This window comes from Rhipicephalus microplus, chromosome 4, assembly GCF_043290135.1.
Source record: "Rhipicephalus microplus isolate Deutch F79 chromosome 4, USDA_Rmic, whole genome shotgun sequence".
NCBI classification, from domain to species: Eukaryota; Metazoa; Arthropoda; class Arachnida; order Ixodida; family Ixodidae; genus Rhipicephalus; species Rhipicephalus microplus.
The window spans coordinates 228,208,400-228,214,931 of record NC_134703.1 but is presented as its reverse complement, the minus strand read 5'-3'; the positions used below and the strand labels follow the sequence as shown (position 1 = coordinate 228,214,931).

Here is a 6,532-nt window from a genome sequence, read left to right as displayed (position 1 = left end):
CCGCATCGGCGGCGCTGTAGTCGAATAGTGCGCTAGCCACCGCCCGATCTAAAGGGTACAGCCATATCCATCCATCCATCTATCCATCCTGGTAGTATCCATAGTAGAGGTAGAGTGCCTAGAATATTCTCCTAGTGTCATGAATAGGCGCCTTCCCCATCGGCGACTGGGAAATTGATTTGGATTCAGCGTTAGGGGGCGCTACTTGCAACTGGCGCGTCAGTTTGCGTGCCGGCCGGGCCGTTCAACGTTGTGCCGGGTGGCGACTTGTCTGTGTGGTGAAGCGTGTTCTCGCTACGTTTCGAATATGTGCCGTGAATTCTCGTGCAGCGATTGTGCGTGACTATGCCTGAAAAAAAAGGAAGAACGTGCTTTGTGCCTTTGTGCAAAGGCGGGTACAAGTCTTTCAAGGAGAAGGTGTCTCTGTTCAGGGCTCCGGCAGACCCTGTTCGTCTTCAAGAATGGGCGCGAAACATCAAAAGAGGTGACAAAGTTCTAGACGAAACTTGTGTAGTGTGTTCTCGTCATTTTGATGATCGCTACATCCAAAGAACTTTCAAGCATGTCATCAACGGCGAGGACGTCGAATTCGACCGTCAACGACCATCGCTAACGCCGGACGCCGTTCCTACCGTTTTCCCGGATGGCCCCGCTTACCTGACTAAACCAGTGCCTCGAAAAAGAAAAGAAAGGAATATTGCTGACTGCACAGCTCCGCCTGCTAAGCGTAAAGCGCCGAATGAACCCACGACTTCCCAGGCCTGTGACGATGCTGCCGCTGGCGAGGAAAGAGCACAGGCGCCGCACCCGTTTCACAGCATAACGCCGCCGTCGGCATTTTGCAGCAAAATTTGCTTGCCCAGTAACCCAGAAGCATTGTGCTTCGCATGGCACTACAATACAGTGCCGGGTGACGTGTGCGTGTTGAAACACGTAGTGTTTTCGTCAAGCAAGGAAGTAGGTGCTGCAGATGGGTACCTTTGCAGTACTTACTGCCGCGGCATAAATGTGGAAGAGCACTATGTCAGCACCGAAACTGACGCACTCGCTTCGCTGAAAAGGGCCGACGATCTGCTTCTTTGTTGCGGCTGCGAAATTGAGCCTGCCGCTGGCACTAAGTGCGTCCGTTTCGGAAGCGGATGTTTTTCGCCCAAGTGCTTGGTTACTACGCAGGATGGGAAAGCTTGCTTGAGGTGCAAGTACCTGAGGAGACTGATTCAATTATTCAATGACAGTGCGCCAGTGGTTTCGTCTGGCGCACTGTCATTGCTTTGGCATTATTTATTTTTCTGATTACTTCGAGGCGTGAAGGGCCAATCGAAGAGATAATGACCCTTGTACGTGGGTGCGTCCAGGCCTGCCACCGAGTGCAGGGAAAGTAAGTGTCCATAATACATTGTATATATAAAAAGTTGCGAGAAGAGGGTTTGTACAGTGCCTGCGATTCTGCACATGACAACAAAGTCGCGACAGCAGCCTACGGGAGGAAATGGTGGTCGAGGATGAGGAGAGAAATATGTGATTTTTTTTTTGTGTTGAACAACCGTACCGCTGGGAGCCCCCGGTGGGCCACCCCTTAATTACCGCAATTTAAAAAGTAGCATTGGTAACGCACGAGCGGCCAATCTATGAAGAGGCGGCACGGCAGGAGGACACAAAATCTCAGCAAGACAGAGAACTCGCATACATTTCGTTCAAATTCACACGCTTTATTTACAGCCTGCATGGAAAACGCAGGATAACAAGGCAATCGCGTGCTAAGCCATGAAACCACCACTGCAATTTCAACGCAAAGCGTCTGCTCCGGCTTGCTGCCTCCCCAGCTTGCCGAAAAAGCAGCGCGCCAGAGAGCGGTGCTGCCACCTGGCGGCTGTATTGCATACCATTTCCCCTCGGCCGGCCCGTTCACGACACTAGGAGAAATATTCTAGGCACTCTAGTAGAGGTCCGTTCGATTCACCTGCACAGGTCGGAACCGGTTCACGGCTGTGCACGCGAAGTTCACAAATTGTGCAGCGTGAGTTCAGCGGTGCAGGCAGAGCACGACACCCGAAACAAATGACAATGTGCCGACAAGGTGTTGGCCTTATTTCTTTTCGGTTAATTTACACCGTTCATCAGACACTGACCTATTGCGAAACGCACATGCGGACAGTTTATGAGGCGCAAACATCTTGAAAATACACAGCGCGTTTGTAGAGGCAGGTACGGCGCCTAAGCCACCTACGTCTAAGTGCTGCGTCGTCTGCTCAGCTGCACGCGCGGCTGCACCTAGGAGGATATATATAAAAAAAATGCTGGAGTGGAAGCCGCCCATACTTACCCATAGAGCACAGTGAAGCCGGCGGCGGCCATCTTGTGGTGGGCAGGAAGGCGGCCGCGTAGCATATAGTGCACTTCCGCGGCCGTTTTTTTTTCGCAAATGATTGCTGCTAGAGAAGTAAAAACGTGCTCACATAGTCGCCGATACACTGGCAGTATTTAAAGAGACTACAGAACGGTTCGTTTTTCATGTGTTAAAATTTTATTTGTACAGCTTTCTCAGCCTTTAGCCAACATGAACGTTATGGCAAAGTTGTTTCACTGATTCCTAAAAATGACGAGTCTTGAAAGCAAAGACCTAACTTTGTCTTTCACGAGTTCCCGGCTTCGTTCCTTTGTCATGTGGTGCAGCCTGATCTTGATGTACAGCTCCAATACTTGCTTGCTCAAGTTGTAAATATGGTTGTCCAACACGTCGACGTCAAAAAGATGTTGTTCCAATTGTGAAAACCACCTCTTTTCCAGTGATTGACTCAAAATCTCCAGGACTAGTTGTTTGGTATTGGCATGTATGTTCTTAAGGCATTGAGTGGAAGCCTGCAGTCGACGCAGCCCCTTTTCCGCTGTTTCGCACAGTGACACAACGTCTTCGGAAGGGTAAAAGAGTCCACCTCGATTTTTTTGTCTCACCAATAGAGATGTATCCGCTCCATGAAGAGCTTCTATGCACAACTCACAGGTGTTTGTAGTAGCGATTTTGCGAGCGACAAAGCCTGCAATGTAAGGCACGACAGAGCAAACGAATGTGGAGAGGCTCTCTGGATAGTCAATTCGGTCTGTGTAATCGTGGTCCTCTGGTTGTAGGATGGCACACCTTCGCGATGTGACCTCAGTGGTTGCACAAAATGTAGTGGCAGAGGCAGATGCACCCAGAATAGAAACAATATCTTGCGAACAGTTGCCTGAGGTGGACGATCTCACTTCTGTCTGGACCAATAGACGCTTGTAAGCTGCCATGAATTGGGCAGCTGTAGGGTTGTTGTTGAACCCCCCACGTCCTCGCACACAGCCAAAGAAAGTTTCTGCGTGATCTTGACTCATCTTGTGCGTGAGCAGATAGTTAAGTTGACCTTCATGAACGAGTTCCTTGAAGATACTTTCTGTGCTCTGTATACACACAAGAAAACCCACAAATCCTGTCCTCTTTGTTCCCTGCAAAAGTGGTCGACCGAATGGGTCTTTTAAAGCACATATGTACTCTCGAGCGTCGGCAAAAAATGGTTTCCAACAAGGCTCATTTTGCTTTCGAAGGGGGGCTTTGTATGATTTTGCAAACGCATTTCTGGAGTTTAGCAAATCGAAGAGATGATCAAATACCCTCACAAATTTTGCCGTGGCACTAGCACCTCTAAACTGTGGCAGCTTCAGCGTTTGCTCGCAAAATTCAAGAGCGTCTGCGACTGAAGCGCTGAGTGCCTGAACTGCGAGCCGTACCTTCATCTTTTGCTTCTCCCACTGCATATGCACCTTAGTTAGCTTATTGCCAAGGCGGAGCCCTTCCTCGCGCTGTAAAGCCTCCAGTGCCTTTATGTAAGCCCATTTTATGTGGTTTCCATCAACATCAGTGATGTAACACATTGTTGCCAGTGAATTTCTAATCAACTTAATCATGTGGCATGGGTCAAGCAGGATATGCACATCCCTTGACTCATCAACTGGGTTTTTAAAGGATGTGGAGAACTCGACAGGATCAGGCTTCAGTTCTGCACCAAGGCATTTTGCCATAGTGAAATTTGATGACGCACCATCAAATGTTAGACTGACAACTTGAACTTTCACAGATTCCAGTCGTTCAATGCATTGTTTTGTTAGTTCAGCCCTCTCAGAACCAGTGAGCGAGTGGATAAGAAAGTAGCCGACTGGAATTTTCAGCCTCATGTTTATGCCAACAACAATATAAACACAAACATTTGTGGCTTCAGGAAGGCTGTCATCATCAAGAGATGCTCCAAAATCAACGTAGCCAACTACCCTGTCTCCGACAAGTTCAACATGTTTCCTAATCGACATATCATCGACAATCAGAGCGCAGTAAAGAGTTTCAGAGCGACCTTGAACCAACTTCTCCAAGAAAGAAAATGCTTCACCTGTAAAGCCTGGTTGGCCATCAACAGACCTATACCATTCTCTGATTGTGCGCTGCGAAGGGAGGGCGTCATTAAACTTTGATCGCACAAATTCGTAGGCTGCTGGTGAGTAGAAATGTAAAGTTAGTGCAAACGTTCGCAGCTCTGGAGGGTATTTACCTCCACTTTCTGTCCGTGCCCGGTGAAGCAGCTGTTGTATGTCAGGAGAAAATGCTGCATCGAACATCTTGGAGCCCTCTTCTGACAAAAGCTTTTGTTCTTCGATGCCTCTAATAATTTCTTCAGCGGTGATTTTCTTTTGTGTCAGCCTTCGTTTGCTCTGCTGCAACGTTTTAATTTTTTTCTTCAAGTGCAATCTTTCGTCTTCTGTTTCCTGCAACTTCGTCTTGTACCACTGCTTTGATGGTGATACAGTGACATGATCTTCAGTATTTAAGGCCTCTTGCTGCTGAGCAGGACTGCATCCTCGAGGTTTTGGTGCTGGCCGCTTCCTTTTCACCTGAAATAAGCACATAGTGGAAATTAACTACTTTTAGAATGATATATATACTTCAATTATTGCTCATAACATGAATATATGTATTCACGAAAGCATGTTCGGGAACATTCGACAATGATCATGCGCTAATCGTGTGTTGAGCGATATTGTAAACGAGCGAACGGGACGAAAAGCTCGCGAGGAAACACGCAGCAATGCAGTCACGTCGACAAAACACGACAGAAGAGATATGTCTACGTCATTCCAACCTCCTTGATGTCAGAGCACTATATCTGCGAAGTTCCGATGCTTACCGGTGCCTGGAGGTGGGCAGGAAAAGCAGCGAACGAAGTCGGCACACTTCCCGCTTTCAACCTTGTTGTTTGTCCGGTCCGGTCAAAACACGCCGGATCAAAGTGCGCAGAGCAAAGGCGATCTTTATCTGTCGGTTTCCAGTGTTCACGACGCACAGCTCGCTCCCATAGGTTCCGTGTCTCAGCATCTTTTGGAAACCTGCCAATAATTTCCAAATATTAATTCCTTAAGCCTACCAATGAAAAACACGAGTCAGCCGTATTAGACCGCGTAAGCACTACGTGCTTTCAGTACGCACCTGTGAAATGTGATCTTGGAAGCAGGAATCGCGCGATTTGTGCACCCATACGCTACGCAGGATTGTACCATGCTCGCTTGAATCGAGCCGCACGCATTCGAATGCACTGCAGAGACACACTTGTCAAGGAAAGACAGGCGCACGAACCGCAATCCACCGTCGCTGCAGGTGAACTGGCAGCGCTGGCCGCCACCGAGCCAGCCGAGCCGAGCTTTCTGCCCACCACAACATGGCGGCGCTGGCTTCACTTGAAGAGCGCTCCCTCCACTCCAGCAATTTTTGTATATATATCCTCCTAGGGCTGCACCAAGGAGGATACATAAAACTTGCTGGAGTGGAAGGGACGCTGTGCGAGTGAAGCCAGCCACCGCCATCTTGCCAGTGGCAAAAAGCGTGCTCAGCGCCCTCGCGAGCTGCTGATTTCGTCCGTTCTTGTTTCACCTTGTCGGCTTGTAAAGACAAATGGTTTACAATGGTTGCCTCTTGCGTCATTTACGGATGTGCCAACAGGTTGAAAAAAGGTTGTGACCTCACATTTCACCTGTACGTACACGAAAACGTCTTCGACATAGCCATTCCGTGCTCGTTACTAAAGGGAGCTATAGCTGACGCGATCTAAGCGTGCAAAACATAACAGTCCGGATTTGTTTTACAGATTTACTAAAAATCCCGTAACGCGGAGCCTCTCGGAGTGGGCCGTGAGAAGTAGAATGCGAAAGACGGAGATCACTTCGCTCTGTGCACTTCGCGCCAGAGTGCTTTGACCACCTCTTTGACATTGAAGGGAAGCATGTGAAATGGGGTTATGAAGTGGCATTGAAGGCACTTCAACGTGAAGAAGGGTTGTGGCTCGGAAACAAACTTACGAAAGTCCACGTCCAATGGGAAAAGCAAGAAAATAAGGGTGTGATATGCTGTACAACTGAACGAGTGCCTCAGTTGCCGACGCTTTGGACTTCTGCGAACAAAAGCTAAAGCTGCCGCAATTCAAGGGTGCCAGCACAAGATCTACGTTTATTAGAACTTTTGGTG

At 48.6% G+C, this 6,532-nt stretch overlaps 1 long non-coding RNA gene across 1 annotated transcript; it reads right to left on the bottom strand.

Annotated features, from left to right (window-relative positions):
• Positions 1-2,501: 2,501 nt before the first annotated feature.
• On the bottom strand, positions 2,502-5,787 carry LOC142814785 (uncharacterized). Its single transcript, XR_012895094.1, has 2 exons — positions 5,202-5,787; positions 2,502-4,908 (listed from the first exon to the last, which is right to left on the bottom strand). It is a non-coding gene; the product is annotated as an uncharacterized LOC142814785 (long non-coding RNA).
• Positions 5,788-6,532: the final 745 nt, after the last annotated feature.